Here is a 27,921-nt window from a genome sequence, read left to right as displayed (position 1 = left end):
ACTATGATTGTTTGGTATAGATCTGATGTCTAAGGGGATCCTATTCCAGGCAGAAGCCACTGTACAGCTGTGGCATATGGATCTTATAGGTTTATAGACATTCAAGATGACTTGGTCACAGCTCCAGAGGGAGTGGTTTGGGATATAGTAGGAAATGATTGATGAAATGAATGGACAGGCAGTAGGTTTATTAAGCATAAACTGTATAAGGGTTAGTTGGGAGAGGAGGAGATGGGGAGGTAGCTCAAGCCAGTTTAAGTTTTTTAAAGATAGGCAGTAGTGTGAGGTGAAGGGCTGACTGGCAGAAATATGGCAATTTTATTGCAGCATAGTTCCATTTTAGGTTTTAGATTAGATTGTATGTTGGTTAGAATGGAAGAGGCATATAGAAGAGCTGGAAGTAGGTATGCATTAACTATAGAGAGTCTGGAGTCATTAGTTAGGAATTTGTTGGATCTTTAGAGCTAGCCAAGTTTCTGATGAGGTTTTTATACAGTTTTGGATATGGAGATCAAACTTAAGTTGATCATCAATGATAACATCAAGCAATTTGGTGTGCATGACTACTTCTTTCGTAGTATTATCAAAGGATGTCGTAGTAAAGGTTAGTTTATGATGGGATTTCATTTTTGGAAGTAATAGCATTAGTTTTTTTAAGTTAAGCTGAAGTTGGTTGTCATTGAGCCATGTTTCCTTAGTGTTACAGGGTTTCTGGGTGAAGGAATCAAGGTGTGAAAGTTATCGGCATATTGTACAAGTGTGACTGAGGGCAGGATAAATAGAGATGGTTTATAAAGATATTAAAGAGTATTGAACCAAGAATAAAGCCTTTGGGTACCCCCACATTAACTCTGAGGAATTGGGAATAGGAAGAAAACAACTTAACTGACTGCTGTCAATTGGAAAGGTAGCTGGAAAACCAGTTGAGAGTAGGGTTGGAGAAACTGAAAGCAGACATATTGGAGAAAGGTTTAGTGTGGGAGACTGTGTCAAAGGCTTTGGAGAGGTCAAGAAAGAGGGAGGATGCCAAGTTATTGTTTTCCCTGGCTTTTATTATGGTATCAATGAATGAGAGTAAGGCAGTGGGTAGAGTAGATTTTCATGTAGGAGGTAATCTAGAAGTTGTCTGTGTATGCATTTTTTGAGAATTTGTGAAATTGGAGACAATATAACTATACACCTGTAGTTTGTCACTTTGGTAGAGTTTCCATCTTTATGAAGTGGTATAACACAGAATTGTTTCCAGATGGAAGGGACTATAGATTCTTGGATTGACCTGTTGATCAGTATGGAAATTGGGTAGACTATGGAGTTAGCTACAAGTTTTAAAACTTTAGTTGGTAGCTTATCTACAGAGGGGGGAACAGGGCTTAAGTTTAGACAGTAAAGATTTGATCAACGAGGCAGGGACAGGCTTTAGAGAAAGAGTAGCTTTATTATGGGGAGGTGAGAGAGGAAGAGTTTGATTTGAGTTGTGTTGGTTTTGAGTTAGGGTGACTATGTAGTCTATGAAGTAGGTGTTAAACTTTTTGGTGGTTGCAAAAGGAGAGTTGTTAGAGCAAGGGTGTGATACACTAGGAGAACTAGGGTGAAGATGCTTGCTAATTGTCACCAAAATTTTTTGGTGAATTTGTGGTTCCAGATAGCATTTTTTAAGTTCCAAAGTTGTTTGTAGGTTTGTAGCTGGCTAAGAGATTGAGGTTTTAATCAAATCTTCCACACGGTGTCCATTTTTGGATTTGGGCTCAAGTGGAATGGGGTAGCCAAGATGCATGGAGAGATTTCACTATTCTTTTTCTGAGGGGAGCTAGGCTATTAAGAGTATCTAGGAATATGGAATTGAATTTTAGAACAGCATCCTCTAGTGGTAGGTTAAACAGGAAGGACCAGTTTATAGCTTGAGCCTGATGAAGGGAGTATATTTGAAGATAGATTGGGAAGTGGTCACTGATAGAATCAGAGAGTGTTTTTGGGTTATGGTACAAACTAGGATTTGATACTAGAATCCAGTCTAGGATGTTGCACGTGTTTGTGGATTTGTTGTAATGGGTACAGAGGGTGAATGGAAGTCAGTGTCTAAGTTATTCCAATTGATGTTAACATCACCAAGAATTACAGTTTCATTGGAGATAGAGTTGGTAGTCCAGGAGAGAAAATTTTCAAGAATGGGAATGTTATTACCTGGAGGACTATATATACCTATAATACATAGTTTTTTATAACTGTTTAGTTTGCAGGTGGCAATAATAATTTCGGCTGAATGAAAGTTATGGGAACTTATAGATAGTGAGGAGAAGGAAAGATGGTTTGATTATAGTATAGCCCCACCACCAGCTTTTTTGTGAAGTCTGTTAGAGCAGATAATATTATAGCCATGTGGGAGTATTTCAGAGTGAGTAATATGTGATTTTAGTCAGGTTTCTGTATAAGAATTACTATGTCATGAGAGAAGAGAGCAACCCAGGAGTGAAATTTACAGATTTTGTTAAGTAGACTACGTAAGTTAATATATGTAATAGGTGCTTAGTAGGTGGCATAGTATTAGTGGAGGTAGGGGGAAGGGGTTAGAATCATTTGTGGTAGGATCATTCAGGCCAGGGTTGGATGAATGTCTCCACATAAGGATATTTTAAAGGAAACTGTTATAGAAGGTGGTGTGTATTGGATAGAGTGCTGTTTGAATTTTGCTGGGTGAAGATGGTGGTGGGTGTTGAGTTGTTTGTGTTTGTATATGAGAAAGTTGAGGAGATTAAAAAGATGAGCTGCAGGTGTGACTGGGTGGTGTTTATCTGTGTTGTATAGTGGGTGGGGCGGTATAGAGGGGAAGGTAATGTTAGTGTGTAAAGTGTGAAGTATAGTAGGGGTGGTAGGAGAGTATACAGTGTGTGTATCTTATTGGCTTGATCAGGTTGTAGTAGGAAAAGGGAGGAAGTACAGTAGAGGAAAAGAATAGGTATATAGTGAGTATTGATTAGATGAGGTAGACAGGAAGAGGAGGGGAATGTTGGGGCAGGGGTGGATAATTGATAGTATAAATGTACAGTAAGTGGGGATGGGTGAGATTTGGGGGTAGGGTAGGAGAGTAGAGTGAGTCTGAATGATGAGAGGGCGAATGGAGTGGGCTAAATCAGTCACAAATGGAGGTATTGCCTGCAAAATAACCAGTAAGGAAGCAATGTTTTTTTAAAGCTTTTGACACTTAACTAATGAAAAAAATGCTATTGCCAATATACTATTGTACAGGTTGGATTTACTATAGATGGGAGTCTAGCATTATAGAAAACAACATTTTCAAAATGGGAAAACATGAGAGCAAGTTAAATAAATAAATACAATTATTATAAATATAAATTTGATTAAAAGTAAAGTGACAAAGAATTTTAAGACTGCATTCTTCACTTAACTCTGATTACAGAAAATCAGACTCAACTGCATCCCTTAAATAAGTACTGAAGCTAAGGTCCTGGAGTTGCTGATTTTTAGACTGCTTAAAAGTTTCAAAATGAATTACTTTATTAGATAGTACATTTAAATGAACTGTAACATTTTTTTCATTTTGACAGAGTAATTGACATGTCCACTGGAGTATTTGTTGAATATAACATGGAACAAAATATAGTTAAAGATCATATGGGAATAATATAATTTTACAGGAAGTGCATTTGTTTTGATTTTACAGCATATTAAACTCGGCATGACATAACAAGCAGTCACTGTATTGTAACATATGACAGGCTACAAATATTATCATTAGGCAGTAATACACTTACATTTATTTTCTCTGTATTATGGAGTCTATATTTAAGTGGTCACACAGGCCTGGTTGAAACTTATTTCCAGTTCTAAATTATTTCAATTAACTGGAATGTGGCAATAGATATTAGGATCCAATATGTAAGGCTGCTGCTACTTTAGTTGTTTCAGAACTCCATACTCTGCAATCAAACTGACAGCATTACATGTTTAGGCAGTTCAAAGTGAAATTAATGAGACTGTTTCTGACTTTATGGGATACAGTTTAGTGTCAGATAGAATTTGCTTCATGATGCCATGAAAATGACTGTTCTGGGTCAATAATTTCTGCCAGCATTTTTCAGTTTTAAGTTATTACTCGGTAATTCAACCAAAAGTATATCAGTATGAATCAGTGGTGATCTCAGACTATAACCTTAGCAATCATTACTGTTCTTATCTTCTGTGGTGATAAGCACCATTACTGTCTCACATCAAATATCTTTTGCAGTTTGCTTTATTTATATATCTTGTTTGCCAGTGAAGTGGTATGAAAGAAAGGTAATGGCAAAGTGCATGACATTTCATTTTGAAAGCTTTCTGTCCTGTCTTGCACTTCTTTTAAAATGAGATTTTTGTGAGCTGTAGATTCTCTACATTAAGTGTTCACTCTGTGTTCTTCCTCAAACTTTGCAAAAAATAATCAGTCATCTGTTAGGGACCATGTTTAGTACTAAGAACCTGCCTCTTGCACCTTTGTATCATCATATATTGATACTGCCTTCTCTGCAAGGTGTTGCTGGCTGGCTGGATTTTCTCCACTGATAATATAATTTCTTATTGCTTCAGTTAGCACATGTATATTACACTAAATAAACTGTAAATGTTCATCATATTTTCTAAAGTCATGTATATGTTTCATAAAGCAGTCAGGCTTTTTTGTAAAACACTACTGATTGGTGCACATGTGTGATCACTAGTGTGTCTCTGTGGGGAATTTTCCCCTGCAGATTAACTTAACAGTTTTTCATGGAGTTTTTCTTTCACCTTGGAGTTGGTCTGTGTAAGCAGCTAAGGTAAGTATGGCTCAGTACCTCACATTTAGGGATTCAGGGACCTTGCCTCATGCAAAATCTTTTTGCACAGCTTTGCATTTAGGAATAGTGTTCACATTCACATGCTTTTACTCCTCTGTGATCATAATTATGCAAGACAATTTCAAATAACTGAAAAGCTTGACAGGGTAGCATTTAATGATGGATTAGCATCCTATTGATGTCAGCAGTGGCTGTATTTTGTCATCTGCTTATGCTCAGAATGAGTCAGATGTATGATTTTTTTCAGTTTTGTTTGCTTTCAAAAGATTTGTATCAAAGTACAGAAAGACAATCCCAAAGGAAGAAGGAGTCATTCTTTCCACTGGCGCTAAAGAAAGTTGCAGTGTACATATGTAACAGAACATTTGTACTTACACTTCTTCTTCACAGTTACTGGAATTAATTGGGTATATCGCATAAATAACAGAATGATCAGAAAGAAATGCAGGTATTTCTTTAAAGCACTCTAAAGTTCATTTCACATGGATGTCAGGACAGAATTTTGATAAAAGGTCATGTTACCTTTCCAAATTCAAAGAGCAATGGAAGAGAGAAAATGCATGGGGGGGATTCACTAATCCTCCGTGTAAAACTAAATAAGTCTTAAACGGAAATGGCCATCTAAGAGTATGATGTCAGCGCATCATGCATATGCATGAGAGCGCACTGACTCAACTGGAAGGCTAACACGGAGCATGTAAGACTGCAGGCAGCGTGTCGGACTGCCGAGCAGTCCAAATATCCACGCCCCTGCAACTATATAAATGTGAAAATGACAAGTGCAATGAGCGAACACTACACATCCCCACATACTAAACCCCTTTGTAATTGTAAAATGCAAACTTTTTATTTTTTTTTTTTATAATTCCCGATATAGCTGCCCGTATTTGCATGTGTTTGCGCGGGTGTGCCCATTGCTTAGCTACAGTTAGCAATTTCGACATCGAAGAGCATAATAAGAAATGTTTATGCAAATTAAGCCAAACAGCAATAGCATAGTGGTAGAGCCTTTGCACAAAGAGGAGGCATTCCCGGTTCTAGTCCCACCACTCCCCTTTCTATTTTATGTTTTAAATTAGTATATAAAATAATTCCTGACATATATGAATGAAATTTTAGTAAAAAGCATTGAAATGGCCTATGTATTAGTGAACAAAATGTATATATATAAATATAAGAAGGTGAGCAGCATTAAGGATATTGACATATAACTGCCCATAGCTAAGCAGCACTTTACCTAGCACAATATAGTTGCCCATAGCTAAGCAGTGCTTTACCTAGCACAATATAGTTGCCCGTAGCTAAGCAGCGCTTTACCTAGCAAAATAGGTTTGCACGGAGCTGCGCACCGTGCTAACCAGCGCACCATCGGGCAATGTCGTGCAATGCAGAGCAACGGAGAGCAAAGTTGAGCAAAGTCGCCTAAACACAGCCACACCCCTTAGCCTGTCTGGGCAGTAGTAAAATAAAAAGCAATGACAAGGCTCGAACCCGGGACACTGTGCACCATAATCAAAGTACTGAACCACTAAGCCATGACAGCTTAGCATAAACATGCACTGTTAACATACATATACTTATAAATGGAAGTTTAACCATTGCTAAGCAGGTTTGATGTTGGCTGAGAAATTTCAAAAACGGCCAATCACAAATAAGTGCAGAAAATGAGGCATATTTAAGCTCCATAGGTGGGAATACTCACCATAACTGGTTGTAGCTCCCATTTGCAGTCAGAATGGCCAGTGCTGGAGAGGGTACTTGCTTTCGAGCGCAATGATGGGGCATCGAGGAGTCAAAATACATGGTTTGGCTCCTTGTCCACCATCATGAGTCAAGACTCCTGCAGGGGCAGTTTCAAGGGACGGAGTACAAAGGGGAAGCTTGGAACTGGTTAGCTCATGATCTCACCAGTGCCACAGGCATCCCTCGGACTGGTGAGCAGGTCCGTCATCACCATGCAGACCTGAAGAGACGGAAGCAGGACCAACTGAACTGATGGATACAGGAGGCCCATGAAATGCAAGATGCCCTACTACTGAGTAGGTAGCCATGGAATGAAGTATGTAAGAAATGCTATTGTAGTCTATATAATGGATCGGTATGTCTCAATATCCCTTCATTTACTTCACAGCTGCAGGTGTCCGTGCTGCGAATTGGAAAGCCTCTGCAGATAGGCTGCTAAGGCTGCACCACAAGGCAGGTTAGTAATTATTCTGCATGTATTATTATATAAAATAAGTGAGAGAGCCTGAAAAAGAGTGTTGTAACCCATTAATAAAGGTACAATCAGTCTTGAATAAAAGTATTCTGCATGCACCAAAATATGAAATGAACGAGAGAGCCACTACAAAAGTGTGTAATGTAATTAATAAAGGTATAATTCCTGGACTGTGTCCGTGTCACTTTCTTTGATATGTTGTTGTACCCTTGCATTATAGAAATAGTACAGTTGTATTAAGTGCTGTCAATCCACACTTGTGTAAGTCCATATAAAGTGGATGAAGGAAATGCCAGTAGCTCTTAAGCATATATACAGTCTTCAACTGTTGGTTCATGGCTAGCATGTACAGGTTAATCTGGCACATGAGTAGCTTGTGATTGTGTTCCCCAAAAATGTCAGTGTGCTGCTAAAAATGTAGGGGTATGTTTAAATGTAGCTGATAATGTCACCTGAAGACAGCCAGATATGTAGATATATGAATATAAATGAAATACATAAATGTGTAGCAGTAACATCTGTATCTTGAACAGTTTGTATGTCAGATACAGGTCAGGTATATAAACAACTATCAAAACCCATTTCACAATTTAATGGACACTGCCTGGTGTAATAATACATGTAGGGGATATATACCTGCAGTCAGTAGGAATGTAGAGTTATAAGTATATATAAGTTGTTAATGGAGTGATCTTTTTACACCCTACTTTATGGTCATAAATAATGCCATTCCATACCTAAATGGGTATGTGTAATTTGAAAAACTTTGTTGGGACATATGTCCTATTGGCTTATAAATATTTTCATGTACTTTGATGCGTGTGCCCTGTTCACATATCGCAGTCTTGGCGGCCTGTTGCCATGAATCAACCCTGCATGCTGTTGGAATGTCCACTGTTGTTCTAAATATGCATGTGTTATGCTTGCTGTTCAACTGTTGGAATTCTTGTATTTTGGGATAATGGGAATATTACTGCATGCTGTTACAACTAATTTGGAATACTGTTGTCTATTACTAACCCATATTGTCATTAAATCTTGCTAAACATAGAAGGTATGGGAAGGCTGGTCCCAGTGGACCCTCCTCTCCCACCTCAGCTGGCGATGGCACCTGGCACCAGCATGTCCGGTGCCCAGCCCAGGACCTCCTCCTCCGGTGGCCCTGTGCCACCTATGGGTGGAAGTGCTGCAGGGGATGGGGCTCGTCCCCCCCGTGCAAGTGTGGCCGGAGGAGGGCCACCTATCACCCTCCAAATGGTCCGGGCTGTGGTGCGTAGGAAGATCAAGCGTTCAGTCGCTGATCCTCTATGCCAGCTCGAGGCAAGAGTGGTGCTACTCACGGGTGAGCCTGCCCCTCCTACACAGCCCCCAGCACAGCCACCCTCCGGGCTGTGAAGGTGCAGTGGTGACTGCCCATGGGTGGAGATGTCAATTCCACTGTTGCCATCTGTGGGCTCATGGGCTTGCGATTTCCAAACACCCTTCCCCGTCAATGGTGTTCACCCACCCCATGTGTCATATTCCGCCCATGTATGCATCTTGTTTGTCTTGTCTGTTTATCTCCCCAACCTACCTCCCCAAATATACCTACTTCCCCTACCCCACATACCACTCTCACCTGAAAAAAAGAAAATGGGCAATCTGCTCCCACAAAATATTATGCTCCATACATTGCTGCCCATTTTGCACACATGTCCACTGGACACATAAACTGAAATTTAATTGGCAGTGCAACATACTTTATTGTCCTCACCCCTCTCTCAGGGGTGGAAGGTTTCAAAATTCCATCCAAATTATCAGTATATGCATAGCTGTTGCTGTTAAAGAAGTGGGCAGCTATGGACCTTCCCTACACCTGTCCTGCACATCCTGAGCTATTTTCCCTACTGTCTTTCCCTCTTTGTGCCCCTTTTTCACCACTTTCCTATCTCCCCATTTTCTTTTCTTTCAAAGAAATGAGCGCGGGGGTTAGCGGGAGTAAGCACTTTTAAGCAGTAGTTAGCGGGTTTGTACGAGTGTGTGCTTGTGTGCGCTTAGCTAAGTATTGCTAAGGATCGGGCAAACCCGCTTACAACTGCTTAAAAGTGCCTTAGTCACTCTGTATGGCAGGGCTCTTTTTCTGCTTAGCAGCAAAATAAACACCTCTGTCAGTCTCAAACCCCAGACCTTGGATACACTACACTGCATGAAGTACCACTAAGCCACAGTATACATACAACAAGTTGGTGCTGTAATAAATATATCATGCATTACAATGAGTGAATGTAAAGGGAAAATAGGAATGCCATAACACAAATCTTGTTCTATGGAATTGCATGACATGACTGTGAAAAGAGAACCAGCCATTCTAGCAGGAAATAATGTTACAGTAGCACTTTTCAAACCCCACACAGTATCAGAGCAGGATAAACACTGCCATATTTGAATAGGGCAGAGGCCATATTTCCCAACTATGACTGCTTGTCAGGGATGTCCCTGATTTGTAAGCAAATGTTAGCTGTGTCCCTCTGAATCCCTCTGAAAAGTACTGATGTTAGGCAGAAAAGTGGGGAATTACACTTAATGAATAATGTCAATAAAGGAGACACTGCTTGCACGTCAGAAAAGGTGTATTAATACACATGCTCTGATTCTCTCACAGTCTCAACTTAATGTCTGTAATATATTACAGGTGTACCTCACTTATATGTACCTTTCCCTGAGGCTGTTCAAACATATACCTGAGTGTATCAGAGGCCTGGCACAGGCAGAAACACACAGGCATATCAGCTTTTCTGCTGTTACACACTCTGCAAACAGCTTTGGAAGGAGTCCCACAAGCATACCCTTATGTAGGTGTACAACACAGAAATATCAACGGATGTAGCCATGTACTGGTAGCAACCAACTGTGACAATGCCATTGTTCCAGTGCTGAAAAGACCAGTGTGGTGCACAGACAAAGAATAATAGGCTAACCTCTGGCTACCATCTGGATATGTCCACAGGTGTGAGCTACGCAGACAGACTACTTCCCTTGATAGACTAACAGGTACACAGCAACCCTGTATGTTCAGCAAGATAAACATCACACAATAATAAATAATGCTCTCTGTACTTCTGCACCCCTACCCAAAAAAACAATATATCTGTGTATTCAGGCTCTACCAAGGATGTAGGTAGGCATACTCAGTACTGAAATTTGTCCAGTTGTCTTGAGCAGCCTGTGCTAATGTCAACACAAGAAACCACAAACTGTTCAGAAGTGAGTAAAGTAATATTTACAGTATAGCAGTTCACAAACAGTTCATGTGCCAGAAGAATACATTGCAATAACTACTTTTGTATGGCAGTTAATTGTCTAGAAAAGAAAGTACATACCCCCATGTATCTTGTGTTAGCATTTGGAGGGGTGAGTAAAATTCTACACTGACAAGTGTGTACTAGAAGCAGCAACATTCAGGTTTGAGTACAACATGCAAATCACTGGCTACAACCCTAGCTTCAGATATAAGAAGTATACCAACCTTCTGACTGACACAACGGTGTCCACAGCAAACAAGCATGGGCCCCACTTTGGAAAGCTGAAAGGGCTACGCCTACCTAACTTAACATTTTATAGCAGTAGCCTGTTATGACAGTGAGTACTGCAATTACCACACAGCAGTCTGCATGCAATTACTAAACAGTGGGCACCAATTGGTGCAGAGGCCATCACATGCACATGTGCAGATACCTAGAAAAGCAAGCTGTACTTGATGTCCACACATGCAATAATATCATTGCAGCAACAGAGAGAGAGAGAGAGAGAGAGACAGAGACAGAGACACAGATAAAGACAAAGAGACAGAAAAAGAAAGAGCAACATCAACAGACAGAGAACCCCCCCCAAAAAAAAAAAATGATTTCCTTTAAAAACAGATGGAACAGAGAAATTCAAAGGAAAGGTATGTAACACATATGTATTTGCTGGCATGTAGTAGATGTTTTTGAAGAGTACTTTACATACTGTGAATCATCCATATGTGGCAGCAGTATGTATCTATATGTATCTGTACATGTGCATAGGGCAAGGGACATACTGCAACTGTTTGTGAAGGGTGTGTGTGTGTGTATGTATGTATATATATATATATATATATATATATATATATATATATATATATATATATATATATATATATGTGTTGTTGAAGGTTGTTATGTGCATATTTCTATGTAGGTTGTAGTGTGTGACAAAGAAAACAGCATGCAGTGCTGGTATATGACATATGGTTAAACGCTGTGGGTATGATTTGTCATTTTTGCAGTGTTGCAGCCAGTGAGGCCTGCTAAAGCTACATGGGCTGAGGACACCTTCAATGCATTCTGCATAACACTGTGCAATATTATTACATAACTGTATATCTAACAACTGTCACATAATTGATATTCCCACCATGAAAAGTGGACTGTATATGTGCCTATATGTACATCTATATGTACAGCAATGGATGCTTATATGTATGTGTGTATGTATGTGTTTATATAGTATAGAGAGAGAGAGAGACACGGGGTCATACTTACTGCGACAGGTGCCTTGTGACCAAGGCATGGACTGAAGCTCAGTGTTGACACTGCAGCGCCATCCCTTCTTGCCAAAACACTGTACCCATTAACTACCACATAGGTGGTAGTCTACCTAACACCGAAGGTGTGATAAGGGAACATGGGACTCAGGTGGACAGTAGCCTCCCCTTTGATAATCACTGTGCCACACTAGTCATGTAATCTGTCTACATGGTACATGTCATCACAAAAGGTGTGTCATCTAGGGAAATATAGGTCAGTGTTCCCCTCTACTCATCACACTGAAAACCCATTGTAGAGTACAATGCCCCATGTGGTATGTACCTCGCATGACAACTACAGCAACTGGAAAGGCCACAGACATACCTCACAAAGAGTAATACCGGCCTCAAACAGATGCCCTATGCAGACCAACTCACAAATCCACAGCTAGACTGTGTTGCATATCGCCTACCCAGAGGTGACCTCTGCCTAACATACAGAGCTATGTCACACCCATAGCTGTTGGACATCCTCCATGTAAACATATTACAATCCCTCCGAGATACACTCTCTAGGGCCCTAAACCTTGTCAGCTCACTAAACAGCACATGCTGGAGGGATAGATTCCCATCTCAGAGACATGCCATACTATGGAACAAACCACCTATCAATAGCAAACAAAGCTCCTCATTAGCAGTTGTCATAAATACTCCTGATGATTGGTTGGGAGATAGGAAATACACCCCGGGAATCACCTCTGTGGCTCTGGTTGACAGGGGCAAGTGAAATTAAATTACATGTGTGTCAAAGGTCAGGGTAGCGTATGGCTAGGCTGCTGTAGGCCCTAGGGCCAATAGCGTATTATCTACCTATGACACAATGCACACACACACACACACACACACACACACACACACACACATGTACTTAGTGCAATAATTGCTATGTGGGGTTGACTGAGTGTGATGGTGAATGTGTTGGTGAATGTGTGCAAGGTCTGTAAAGGTGTGATAGCTTAGTGTGAAATTGTTTCTGTCATGGTAGTTTGGGTCCTAGCTGTGATCCCAGCAAAAGATGTGTATGCTATTGCTAGGCAGAAAAAGTAGTATGGTATATGGTGTGACGTAGTCCCTTGTTGTCGACTGTGGTGTCCCATTGTAGGCGAAAGCAATACATGCATGCTTAGTGAGTGGTACTGCTGGTGAATCCAACTCCCATATTAACTGTAGCACTACCTGAAGCTGTAGGCCTAAACAGTACAGTATGGTGTATGTTCACATTGCTAGGAAACACTGTTTTGTGTGTTCCCTGTAGTCCTCACAGATTACATACCTCAGGCATAACGTTTTGTAAGTAGTGACACACACAACTGTATGGTACACAGGTAAAGCTCATCTGGGTTGGCATACATTTGCATGTTGTATGTATGTCTGCTGTGTGTGTAATTGTGCCTGTACCATGCCCTCAATCATGTGCGTGTTACAGGATATACGTCTGTATCTAGCAAAATGTATAGTCTAGTACAGCAGTATGCCACCTATATTAACAACTGTGCACATATGTTAGGCAGGGGTTTGGCATCAACGACTAGGGTGGTATACTGGTAATACTGTAACTATACTTTACATTCATTGCAATGGATGACATCTTTCTTTATGCATTAGCTTGATATATACCTCCTGTGGCTAGGTGGTGCATTGTGTCACATACAGTGTGCCATGTACTGGTGTATAATCTTACATACTAGCTTCTCTTTGCTGCTGTGCAGAACATGGTTTGATATATATAGAGCGTGCCAGGCACTGTCAGCCAGTTGTGGCCTGAGCACTAATATGTGGTATTGAACATGTGTATCCTCTGACACCCAACTGGATGCTATATATGGCAGTTAATTGATATCTGTACTTTAGAATGTTAAGTGTGCCACATGTCTTGCTCACACATATTGTTTAATTGTCTTCCAGGGGCATGGCCCACCAATGCAACCCATGTTATACAGCTACAGAGGAACAGAAAATACACAGCAGCCTGGTGCAGCACTACACCCTGCTGTTCTTTAGAACCAGCCAGGACCAGCATGAGTGGACTGCACTGTGACAAGATCTTGTTCATCGGGTAAATGACATAGGCATGCATAACTGGACATATCAGCAGGTATACCATTACTGCAGTGATTTAATTAGACATGTCTGGCGGTGTGCATCTGATATCCGTAGACAACAGCTTGCCACAGGTGGTGGGGTAGCCATTCATCCCCCCCTCACCAGAGTGGAGGAGCTGCTCAGAAACATGGTGGCTCCTGGCCAACAACAGGAACAGCAACATACATGTGTCATCATGGAGTCCGGAGCCACCCAGCATGTTGACATGGAGCGTGCAGGTAACATTCCCTATCTGTAGACTACTGTTACCTGTATTGGTAGATTATGCATATGTGAGATGTGTACTGTGTGTTTAGCAGTTGTGCTGCCTAGTGTTGTGCAATACTGATATGTGGAATATAATCTGTACGTCTGTGACTGTCGACTGTTGTACTACTGTAGTTTAGCAAACTCACAGTAGCAATGCCACTGTCTCATATTCTTGTAGGTCCCTCTGGTGTGACAGCAAGGCAGCCAGTCGATGTTGATGAGTGTGTTTTAAATGTAATATTGCTAATGAAACATGCATGTCAAAGGTGAGGTGTAGGCCATGTACACGTAACATACCTACGCATAATGCATGCTGTGCATGTTGGCTGTGAGACTATGCACATCTCAGTAATGTCAGTAGCTGCCTCAATCACATGCAATACACAGAGCATCACACACAATTGTGGCAACACCGTACTGGACATTGGATAGGCATAGTTGATACACATGTACACAACATACACAACTTTGTCATACGCAGAACACCTTAACATGCTACACATGGCAGATACAGACACCCGCTGTAAAGTCACACTTCAGTATCCCACATGTCATCCACACAGCACACATAATATACCTGAGGGGTAGAGGCCTATCATGGGGCTGTGTGACACTCTTCAACACATAACACATTCTTGTTGGGCAATGCTCCCTATTGGGCACATTACAAACCCATGTAACAAGTGACTGTGTAATTGTGAATGTAGCCACGGTACTGCAGTTCAGGTACAGCATGCTAGGTGGCGGTCTGGCACACATTAGTAGCCTTGAGTGATCACATGATGCATGATGATGATGGCTCATGGTACTACACCCCATCCAGTTACAGTGACCACAGTACTACACATAGCAGTCATTGCTATGCACCTCAATGTTGTGTGTGTGCAAACATATGCACCTAAACACAATATGCATAGCAATCACCATTTGTACAAAGTGACACATATATGTCTCATAATGCTATTGAGTGTATAGGTCACATGACACACATTGGGTATGTGTGATGTTCAATGTTGCAGTCATGTTGTAGCATGCCATGTCATGGCTGGCACTGGCATGTCCTCAATATGTCCTACACTCACCATAACCACTGTACAATGGCCATGTTGAGCAATGGTATTCCATCACATATACATGCACCACTCATCCTGTGTGTATACATAGCATGCATGTACTAAACCTATGCCCACAATTATCTGCTACAGACACAGACACTGTAATCAGAAATGGATATCTATGTGACACACAGATACACATCCAGCCATGGTATATATACCTGTGAGTGTTGGTGCAGAGGACATTGCAGACCTTTTAATACTTGCACAGCAATGTTGTGTCCATGTACACATTGCATTCCAGGGTGAGGCCAATCACTGAACAACAACACACATGCATCAAAGCCATGTATACGGTTAATAACAAGGGCTGTCTGCACTCGCACTGCATGGTCTTGAGCAACAAATGTTCTGCATGCTGACACGTGTGATATGACTGTTTGCCTTGTTCATGTGTGCATGTGTTCATGTGCTCATGTGTGCATGTGTTCAATGAATGAAGATGGGTGTGTGGAGGCACAGGTATGTTTGCCAGGGTCTGTCTTTGGGCCACCAATCGACAGTACACAGCTGTCCACCCCATCCATGCATACAGTCATACTGCCAATACATCCATCACCAATGCCCATAGCTGAGGGACAGTGTACAGTTGGCATTAGCCAGGACAGTGTGGTATCCATTGCACATGCATCCCAACACAGCAGCCATACCCAGATGTCTGGAAGGGTACCACATAGGCAGATGTCCAGGGGTTCACGTAGGAGCACTGCTGCTCATCATGCCACTGGCAGACATGCCACAGGTCTGACAATGTCACGCATGTTCCAGGCTGTCATGGAGGCACAGGCATGTATGGAGCGGTACACCAGACAGGGACTAAGGGCACAGAGGGCACATAACACCACCGTCATTGACAGTATCCATGACCTAGCAGGTGCCATCCATCATTACACTGAGGTCACTGATAGACATTGGGGAGAGACATTAGATATCCTCCGCAATTTCATGTCCATGTGTCAGGACAGTGTGGGACGGTTGAGACGTGGACGTATGCCAGCAACATCAGCAGCTGGCAGTCACCACGGATGTCTCTCAAGCCACAGCTGCTCCCGTAGTGCCAGTACCAGCCCCAGCAATGTTGGGATTGGGCTGTCCATAGAACATCCTAGAAGACCACGTGCACATAGCTCTGGACAGTCCCAGCAGGGACCTGTGTCCAGTGTACATCCATCCATCTCTGGGGATAGTACCCTGTCTGGCTTAGTACCTGATAGCACCCCTGCCAGGCACAGGTACCGTATCCATGGCCAGAGACGGTGATCTGTAAAGCCTCCCAGGTACAGTCTGTGGCTGTCCCACAAATACCCGTATATGGCAGCCACATGGTGGAACTGTGTGCATGCAGACACACACACATACTCCAGACATCTAGGGCTAACACATACCCACACACATTACAACAACATTGGCCCATTCCAGTATTCTTGCCACACACACACACATACACACACACACACACACACACACACACACATACATGTCAAGTGGATGGCTCACTGTAGGCCTCTGGCAAACCAACAACACATCCTGTGCATATGATGAAACCTGTGCCACCTCCTGTCATCTGTAACATCGATGCAGGAACAGGCTACCATGGTGCTGATAACAGGGTGTCTATATAGCAGTATAGCAATGTTAGCATGTTGTCAGCAGTAGAGTGTAATGATATGCTTGAAGGTGTAGCTGAGCAGGCATGATGCATTAAAGCTATGATTGTCATTGTAGTGTTGTTTACAACAGTGTTGGTTCCAATTGTGTATTGTCTGGCCACGTGCCACTTGGCTGATGTGTGCAGTATTGGCAGCATGTGTTAGAGAGTGGACAGTATGTGTGGGATGTGTGTAGCACAGATTTGCAGGTGTACAGTTGTGAACATAGTGGAGGTGCACTGTTTGCATGTATGTGCATAGTGGACATATGGCCAGGGTGACATGCTCTGTATTACACAGTAACACTCCATAGTTTCTATTGGTGGCCAGTATGCATTGTACTACACACATTCCGGAACCTGACTACACATGTGTGTATGACATGGTTTGACACTATGCTGTGGGTGATACTGTTACTATCTGTCATTGTTTTGCATTCTGGAAGTATTCATCACTTCCACAGCCTGACCATAACCAATTGTTAGATGATGTCTTGACAACCGACACACAGATGTAGGACACACAGCAACATTTGGATCCTTCAGGTACTATACTATGCCAGTAACCACTGGTATTCACCTGCACCCATTACTGACACCACTCCTGTTTGGCATATAGCTCTCTTAGGTACAAGCAATCACAGTAGGGATATGTCCGTCCACGTCTGATAATGCATACTGTGGCCTATAATGCATTCTCCAGATGACACACACATCCTGCACAAGGGTATCATACAGACAGATGCCTGTTGTCAAACCCATGCTGGAAAGCTATAAGCCAAACTAAGCATAGTCATCCACCTTTACGGAACATATTATCCCCACAGTACCACATAGGTATTAGCCAACAACATGATGAACAGGTACCGATGCCTACATGAAACCAAGTGTTACGTCATCTGTCCTTTGTTAATCACATTTCCAAAGGTATTTTGAGATCCCTCGGTGGATCACATAAGCAATAAGGGGTCTGCATGCATATCCACAAAGGTTGTTCAACACCTGTTATAAATAGTCATCATTGACAGACTTTGCTGCGTTTGAACAGGTCTGACATATACCTTGGCCATAGACCCTCACACACACATTCCAATAGAAACCATAATGACTTTGTGTGACACAGATGACTTAAGCCAGGGATCACTGCAGTGGCTGGGCTTGTCACAAGCATACAGATGTGACCTAAGTTCTAGGAAGCAGCAGCACAGTCTGGCAAGGATGACAGCTGTGTTCTTGGAGAAAGCAGGGTTCCCACACATGCAATCATTGAGGTAACATGTATGTATATGTATTGCCACACAGCTAGCTCACATGTGCAATGCATACTGATATGTCATACAGTAGTAAAAGCAAAACCCACAACACATTGACCAACAGTGTCACACACATATAGCACACACACTCACCAAGTGCAGGATTCAAGCTCCTACTTAACTACTTCATGATACTAGAGGAGTACGCATTAACATGACGCTCTATACATATTACTGGGTGTTCTCTTTTCCACAGGTATATTTGTAGGATGGTGACATCATCAGACTTGTCAAAGGTTAGTTTACCGCTTTTGAGGTCTCTTACTACTCTCCTTAAAGGTTGCTCCTTCCCAAGGAGACCGCACACAAACACACAAACACACACACACACACACACAAAGGTTAGTTTACCACTTTTGAGGTGTTTCACTACTCTCCTAAAAGATTGATCCTTCACTAGGAGACCACACACAAACACATACAGTTGTCCAGTGCAGGATTCAAACCCCTACCTAACAACTTCATGATACTAGTCGAGTACGCATTAACACAACGTGCTATACATATTACTAGGAGTTCTCTTTTCCACAGGTATATCTGTAGGATGGTGACATCATCAGACTTGACAAAGGTTAGTTTACCGCTTTTGAGGTCTCTTACTACTCTCCTAAAAGGTTGCTCCTTCCCAAGGAGACCACACACAAACACACAAACACACACACACACACACACACACACACACACACACACACACACTTGTTCAGTGCAGGATTCAAACCACTACCTAACTACTTCTTGATACTACAGAAGTACACATTAACATGACGTGCTATACACATTACTGGGAATTATCCTTTCCATAGGTATATTTGTAGGATGGTGACATCATCAGACTATACAAAGTGGGTTACATTAGGTGACATTAGATGGGCTATAGTGAAGGAATGTCTAAACACTTTGGGTATGTGATCACCAAAGGTGAGTTTACTATCTACCTGTGTCCCCAGGGCCATAATGACTTTCTCTGTACATGCTGGATTACAACCTATGTGGTAATTTGTGTGCACTTTGTTTTACCCAAAGGGGATGACTATGCATTCTTTGCCATTCAGCTTGAGGGCATTGTTTTGACACCAGGTATCTGTCTCTGTAAGACACTTCTGGAGGATGTCTGTGTCAGCTGTACAGTCGATTATGGACCACAGTTACCATTCATCTGCAAACCTGTTCAGTCATACACCTGCCATGCTTCCCTGTACCTCTGAGCAGTATCTACTGAACAGGTGGGGTCCCAGGACCAAGACCTGTGTGATGCCATTTGTGAGTGGCTTAGAGTTGAACATGTCACCTGCAACTATGAACATGTGTGTTTGATCTGTGAGCCACTTGGCCACCCATCCTGTGACATAGCTGTTAATGTTCAAGCTGGTACACCTGTCCATGATGACAGAGTGGAGAATGGTGTAGTAAGCCCTTAGTGAGGTCAAGGTGGGCTGTGTGGACTACTTTCACCTCCATCTATGTTCATGGTAATTGTTTTAAATAACTCAACTAGGTTTGGGAGCCAGGCTCTGCCTTTAACAAGGCGAAGTTGTGTAGAGTCCAGTGTCTGGAGATCTCCAATGTCTCAGTGTATGGGTTCCATGACAATTGGCTCAATAGCTCTATAGACCCGGCTGAGTAGACATATTGGGCAATGGTTTCCAGGTTCTGTTTTGGCACACCCTTTGTGGAGCTGGATGACTGTTAGTGTATGCCATTCTTTGGGTACATAGCCTGTGGTACAGTTGAGTCTGGACAGTGAATGTAGGTGAGTGTGTAGTTCCTTATGGGCCTAGTGTAAGACACAGCCTGGGACAACATACAGTTACACTGATGCTATGTTCTTAGCTTTGGTGAGGGCTGTCTTTACCTGCATGTCTATGATGGCTGGGTCTCTGCATCCTTCTGTGATGGACACAGGCCCTTTTGGGGGTGATGGGGGGAGTTTACACTGAACTTGTCCCCCTGGATGTGGGCAATGAAAGTTGGTTTGGTGTATTTCATTCCTTTTTTCAGTAGCTGACAGCATATTTGGATGTTGACACCTACATGTCCGGTATAGTGACCGAAGGCTTTGTGGTTGTTATTCTTACATTCCTTGGCTATTTGTCTTTAGAAACCATCCTTGGATTATTTTATGAGCGATCATTGTTTCTTCCTGATAATGATCAGTGATGCCTTTCCTTTAGTGAAGTTGGATCTTAATTGTGTTTGTTTCCTCCTTCTCTTGTCTAGCTTATTTATGGACAACAAACACCTGCTTGTTGTCCTATTTTTGGAGGAGTGCATCTTGGTTTTATTTGTGATGTCTCATTCCATGCATCCCTGTAGATACTCATAGGATGCACTTGTAAATGTTTCTGAAGATTGCATACCATTATCCTATAGCAAGAGGTCTTCAGAACTTTCCACTTTGGTCTTGGGAAGTGTGCAGTTTGTTTTTGCAAATGTCTTCACAGTGGTTTCATTGACTGGGTGTGGGGGCGGGATGTGGATGTCCAGTGTGATTACTTAATGATCTGATATTCCCAGCGAGGGGTTTATCTCTGTTGTGGAGCACTGGTACCCCATGTTGGTGATGCTCATGTCCAGTATGTTGTCACTTGTAGTGGGCATGCTGACCAGCTGTTCCAGGGTGTTAGAGTTTCTTAACTGTAGGACACATTGGGCAAAGGATGTTGTATACAAGTAATTCACACACTCAATGTTTGGGTAGTTGTAATCTCCTCATATAATGGTGTTTGACAGGACCTTTATATTTGCCATTGTTCTCCAGAATACTGAGTGAGGTTCCTGAGACAAGGTACGTGATCTGGAGCAGGCTACAATCTGATGGGCAGCTTTGCCCAATGTCAGTTGCACTTGCGTGGTCTCCAAGGCCTCATGCTGTGCCAGTAACCTGAAGGTGTGGATATCCATAAGGTAAATGGCTACACCCCTTCCTTTTGTATTTCACTCGTGGTTTTGGGTCCAAAGGTCAAAGTGATTGTGAGTGTTTTACGTGGATCATATCCAGCAGCTCTATGTTTGACATAGCTTTGTATGTTAGGCAGTGAACACCTCTGAGTAGACGATATGCATGGAGTACGGATGGAGCATTTTGCGATGGTCTGTATATGGCATGTATTTCAGGCCACTAATGCTCTTTGTGAGGTATCACTGCTGGCTTTCCAGTTATTGTAGTTGTCTTGTGAGGTACATAGCAACAGTGGGGTTGTACTCTTTTATAGTTCTAGTGAGTGGTGAGTAGAGGGGAACACTGTCCTCTTTTATTCTGCATGAGACACATTTTGTGATGAGGTGTGCTACATAAAAGGGTTTCCTGACTACTGTGGGAATGTGCTTATCACAGTTGTATCCACTGTCCACCTGTGACCCAGGGTCTCTTGTCACACTTACAGTGTGAGGTATACTACCACCTATGTTGTAGTTTTTGGCTACAGAGATTTTAACAAAGGTGATGATAATGCACCTTTTGGCATTGAGCTACAGCCCATGGCTTGGACAACAGCCACCTGTCTCAGCGAGGCCCTTTTGTAGGATGTCCACATCTTTAGTGTTTACAATGATGGCTCCTAGTTTGCAGTCCTCTGGGAACTTCAGTAGCCACAGACCTTCCATGTTAATGTTTACTTCAGGGAAGTAGATACTACACAGCCTGGGAAGTTATCTAGTCCCATGGCTGCTGTGATACTGGCTTCGGAGAGTGTTTTTTACCTGTGCAGCTGTGATGACAGCAACTTTGCAGTCTTCCATTATAGACATGTGCTCTTTCATGGGTGAGAGGGGGGTAAAGTTAACAATGATCCTATCTGCCAGGATGTTGCCAATATCAGTTAGCTCTGTACATTTAGTGCCATTGAGCTGTAACTCAGAACATATCTGAGTGTAACCATGACTTGGACCTGTCTGTTGGGCAGAGATCTCCTGAGTAGACAGTATGCAACAGAGTACAGCTTGGGTTACATTCATTCTTGTTGCATGCAGCAACTATTTGAGGCCAGTAATCCTCTTGTTAAGGTACTTCATTGGTCTTTCTAGCTGCTGAACGTGCCTAGCCAGATTCATCGCAAGTGTATTGTGGTACTCTCTGACAGGTCTGATTACTGCTGAGCAGTGGCAACCTCCTTTGACCTACTTGCACAGACCTTGGCAGTTTGTGTGTACACATAGCAGGATTTTCAGACCACTTTGTGAATGTGTTTCTGGAAGTAGAGATGACTATACACATTTGTCCATGGATCCTTTATTATCACATCCGTATTTAGCCTAAGTGTGTGAGCATGCCCAGTATGACCTTTTAGTGTGATGCTGAATGAAATCCACTACATTTGTTGGAGTGTGTGAGCACGCACAGTATACACATTTATACTATATGTGTATGGTAAATCAAGGTGTATTTTTACAGCAGGGCTCACCTTTGTGTCATAGATCAACAGGGATCATGCTGTGCCTGCAGGGCTTCCATGAGATACTTTGCATAGACTTATCAACATTTCTACACACAGGGGGGACAGCTATTCTTTGTACATTTCTACCCGTGGGCACACCGGATTGTTACTGTGGCTGTACATAGGATGTGGGTTTCACCTGACACTTATACACATTTGCTGTGCCTGCACTGCTATGTACAGGATACCATTACAGTCTGTACTGTTGCCTATCGTACTGGCTTGAGGCATACTACTGTACTACAGATCTTAGTGTCCATTGTCACATATATTAACTTTCGACTTCATAGCCTACACAACCCACATCACAATGCCTGACCTGATGTTCTCTGTCTGCATAGGCGTGTGGGTGAGGTTACCCATTTGCCTCATTAGGGGCATGATACAGCATTGCTTTGTGTTTGCATTAGTGTACAATTGTCCTGCTGTGTCTGTGACACTGTAATGCTATCATGGCTTAGTGGTTCAGTACTGTGACTATAGTGCACAGTATCCTGGGTTCAAGCCCTGTCACTGCTTTTTATTTTCATGCTGGCCAGACCAGACTGCTTAAAGAACAGTAAAGCAGTTATGAGCATGTTTAACTGACTTTGCTCAACTTTGCCCAACCTTGGCCAACATTGCATGAGCAATTTTGTTTACATATACTAGATATTGGTAAAAGCTGCTTAGCTCTGCTTTATATTGCTTAAAACATGGCAATCATGCCTCGGGTGGTGCTGCAGGGCTGCCTATGTTGGATGCACATACTACACTCCCTATACATGTTTGGAAACAGGTAGTGTCAAGTTAGGCATCCCTTTTATTTTATGTGCGAGTCAGAGAGAGGTATCATTTCCAGGGTTCCTACTGAGCCAGTGTATGTGCTATGCGTTGCCTCTTTGCCAAGGCCAAGGCATACTGGGCATGCCTCCTTCTGCCTACTGGGGCAGGCTCAGGTTGTTCCTCCTCCGAGTCACGCTGTGCCTGTGCAGGCCTTGGCAATGGTGGGAGGCTGTTTGGCCCTGCCCCATGCTGTTCCTGCTGCAGCTGTTTTCACAGGATCATATTGTGTAGCATGGCACATACCATGACAAATTGGTTACATGTAGTTGGTGAGTACTGCAAGGCTCCACCAGATGTGTCCAGGCACCAGAACCATGACTTGAGCATCCCAAACACATGCTCGATTACATTTCGTGTTTGTGCATGTGCCTCATTATGGAGTTCTTGTTTAGGTGTGTGTGCATTTCTGATGGGTGTCATCAGCCACGGCTCCAGTGCGTATCTAGCATCCCCCACTAGGTGACCGTCAGGGATGTCCCCATTGGAAAATGTCTGGTACAGCTGCATCAGATGCCAGATATGGGAATTGTGGTAGCTTCCAGGGCAGCCAGCACACACATTCAGTATTATGCCCTGGGCATCGCACACGACCTGGCAGTTGATGGAGTGGAAGCCCTTGCGGTTGATGTAGGCTCTACCCCATTCACCGGCTGGTGCTTTGATGTGTATGTGCGTGCAGTCAACTGCACCCACTACCTCAGGGTATTCCACTATTTGCTGGAAGAGACACATATTGCTGGCCAATACCTCAAAGGAATTGGGGAAATATACATGATCACCGACATGTGCTGACATGGCATTCAGGAACTGGTGCAGTACCCTGGATGCTGATGCCTGTGAAATCCCCATCATATCCAGCTGGTCTCTTGAAGGTGCTTGTTGCTAGTAATTCTTAGGTCAACACATACCTTGGTTTCCTCTGGGATGGGTTCCCCTCTGTTGGTTCTGTGTGGTTCCCCTCTGTTGGTTCTGTGTGTGAGGCATGGCCTGCATAGCTCAACAATTTGCTGCAGGAGCTCTCTGTCCACTCTATAGTGCTCCACTATCTCCAGCTCATGTAGCCCCTGGTAGGTTACCCTGGGTCTGTACACTCTTCTCCGTCTCCTCACTGTGGGTTGCTCAGCAGCATTCGCAATGGCACCACCCTCAGCATCTTGCACATGTTGCCTTATAACAGCAATGGCAGCCCCTAACATTTTTATGTCTCAGTTTAAGCTTTTTAAGTTTTCACTTTTCTTTGTTGACTGCAGTGTTGCAGTTTCTGAGAAAAACATGGGGGAATGCTGTTTGCAGAGTTTTAAGTGCTGGGCTGGGCTACTGTACTGCCTGTGTAATTGGCTGATTCTGATTGATTTTACCTGGCAGCTCTGCTAGTTCTCCTTGGTTAACTTCCTACTACTTCTTTTCCTTCCTTTTCCCTTTCTGTTTCCACAGGGGGCAGCGCCGCGCATACACACAGGCTTACAAAAGCTTACACAGGCTTAGGCAGTTACAAACTTAGACGGCCTAACACAGGCTTACACGGGCGCACACCCACGCACATAGGCTTAGACGGGTTTACACGCGTGCACACAGTGCAAGCAGCTTTGCAAGAAACTTTTGTAATAGCCACGGCATACACCTTCAGTTTCTGGGTTTCAGTTTAGACAACTGTAGACACACCTCTCCTAGTCCTGAGTAACTCACAGCAAACACATGCCACTCTGCTCCAATAAGCTTACAGTCTTTTTGATACATACCCCCTCATGATGTCACCCATCTTCTACTCTGTTCCTCCCCTTATCCTACTCTTACACTCTAGGGACATGGTTCACATAGCAGGAAATATTGGGATTCACTATCCTTATCCTCATTTGCATAGGATTGCCTACTAATGCTTGGTTACATCTCTCACAATGAGCTTCCCCCCTTAGCAATCACTACTCAGTAGCCATGTTGTCTTCAGCCTGCCATTCACTTGCATGGCAGATGAATATTTTGAATTAAATCATATTTGTGACTTTTAAATTCTTGATTTTCTGATTGTTTAGTGTGCCGCATGTTTGTGCGGCGCTGAGCTACGCTTAAACATCGGAGATCAAGAAAAAAAACTACTTTTTATTATTTTGCAACACATAAAAATGCCAATGGCCATATATTTGGCCATTGGCATGCTTCATCAACTGGATGCATCCTTTATTTGGAGCTGTCATGGCTCTGTTTTGCTATTTGCAGAACGGTTCTCAGTTGCCAACCGAGTACATTTCTGCAAATAACACTACTCTTACTCGGACAGGTTAGTGTTTCCTGAATCACAAATTTACCTCATTTGCATAGCTTTTAGCAGCAAATGAGGTAATTTGCATAAACTAACCCTGTCCGTGCAAGAGTCATTTTAGGAGCTCTCTTGCACGCCCCTGCCGGCTGTTCCTGGATCGCTAGACAGACATGTTGGCTGCATGGAGTCTTACACTACTCTTAGACTCCATGCAAGCCTTCGTGAATCTGGCCCCATGTGTTTTGACTTGTGCTGTGATGTCAAAGTTGTGCTTCCCTACTAGTAGCTGATTGCAAAGTTGATAAGGCTGTAAACTGTCAATAACAGATGGATGAATTGCAGCAAATGGAGTGAATTTTCTCATAGGAAATCATTGCTGGTTGTGTTGGCACTATCGGTGATTTACTACATTTTCGAAAGTTTTCTTTTTTTTTTTCATGTGGAAGTGTGGACCTGGTGTAAGGGTTTGTCCCTCAACATCTACAGTACAGTTGTGTTTCGCCACCTGCCAAATGCTTATGCTAGAGTTTTCTTTCATTTTTTATGAGGCATCAACGAGTTGGGATCTCATGATCAGAGTTTTAACTAGTAGTGTATGGGTTTATTAATTTATTCCATTTTCAGGCATGGCCCAGGCAATAAGACACATGGTTTAGGCATAAACAAGTGCAAATTGTATAAATACATAGTAGTGAACTAGATACATGAGCATTTAATTTACCCTAAACAAGTATAAGTGCTCTAATACATTTGAATAATAATAAAAAAAACACTCTTGAGAACTACAGCAAAAAGAAAGTAATCATGATTGTGATGAAGATGATGATAATGATGATGATTACAATTAAAGCACAATATATGCCCTAATAAAATAAATGTTTATAGATTTTCAGAATTAAATCAACAATCATGGAATGAGCACCTGAGTTGCAAACAAAGGGGCCAGTGAACTAATGGATAAGGCATCAGCCTCTGGAGGTGGGGATTGTGGGTTCAAGTCCCACCTTGGTCAATTAATATTTCTGGTATCTATGTCTCTGATGGACAGAGGCAGTCAGTAAATCATATCCTATAAAAATCAAATTAATGGGTCATGTTTGGATTGCATGGCTAGGCTTATAAGGGCCCTAGTGCCCATTAGTCTAGTATACACCTATGAACCTATGAAATGCCAAAGCCACTACTAGTCCTCTAATGATATACTCATATAGAGTATATGCAGATATAACTTAACTAAGATGCCTTAAACAGCTGTAGTTGAATCTATCTTCAAGGTGAGATCATAGCAGTTTGTGAAATATTAGAAGACTGCAACTATTTTGTGGTTAAGCATTCTTGCTATGAGAAACTTTACTAAATGCTTTCTCTGTGACAGCTGATGTAAATAGAGGTCTTTGCAAATGGGAGTCTCTAAACTTCTCAAATTGTAAGTGTAATTTGTAACAAAGAAGCTATTTCTAAATATAGGACAAAAGATGTTATTCATTAATCTGAAGATGATGTTATTAAGCAAGAAATTAGCCCTAACTTTCACTGGCATTACATACATACATACAAATGTTTCAAGCATGGGCATTAATGCCCTTCTAGCTTGCCAATATACCAAAACACTTGTTCCCATAATAAATGTCCAGGCTGTTCTTAAAAATATCTAAACTAGTACTTGCTTTAATGTAATTTGGTAGTCTGTTCCAAGAATCATCTACACTGTCAGAGAACCAATTATTACACTTCTTATTCCTATAGAATGTTCTACATAGGTTATCTGATGATTCTCTAATACTTTTTGATAACCCTAAACATTCCCAGAGGTAGTTGTCCCTAAATGCTCTATATACCTGAATAAGATCTCCTCGTAAATGTCTGTAAGAGACGCTGCACAAGTCCATATATATTTTAGGCTTTCATAATAACTTAGATTTTCACATCCATGGATGCCCTTAGTATATTTCCACTGTACTCTTTCCAGTTTATTCATACTTGTTTTCCTATAGGGTTTCCATATTGTTATTCCATACCCAGGTTTGGGTCTAATGTAACTAACAAACGATGACTTCATTATGTTTGATTTTCTAGCCTTAATAAATCTTTTTATACAACCTATAGTTCTATAACTATCATTAGCCAACTGGTTGACATGATTAGAAAAACTCATAGCTGAATCTACCCATATACCCAGGTCATTAAATGAGTCTACAGTTTCAATCACTGTGTGCTGTATTAAATATTCACCTTTCAGTTTATGTCTCCCAAATCTCATATGCTTAGTTTTTGATGTATTTATCAACATATTATTCTCCAGTGCCCAAATGGTCAATTTATACAAATTATTTTGCAGACATG

The 27,921-nt window shown here is 42.2% G+C and overlaps 1 protein-coding gene across 6 annotated transcripts in view; it reads right to left on the bottom strand.

Annotated features, from left to right (window-relative positions):
* Positions 1-27,921, bottom strand: part of SYTL5 (synaptotagmin like 5) — a 2,413,062-nt gene that overhangs the window by 1,910,523 nt on the left and 474,618 nt on the right. The gene's annotated exons all lie outside the window — the stretch shown is intronic.

Source organism: Protopterus annectens, chromosome 5.part0 (assembly GCF_019279795.1).
Source record: "Protopterus annectens isolate FY-2018-M chromosome 5.part0, PAN1.0, whole genome shotgun sequence".
NCBI classification, from domain to species: domain Eukaryota; kingdom Metazoa; phylum Chordata; order Ceratodontiformes; family Protopteridae; genus Protopterus; species Protopterus annectens.
Note: the sequence above shows the minus strand (reverse complement) of the source record. Positions and strands in the feature narration are given on the sequence as shown.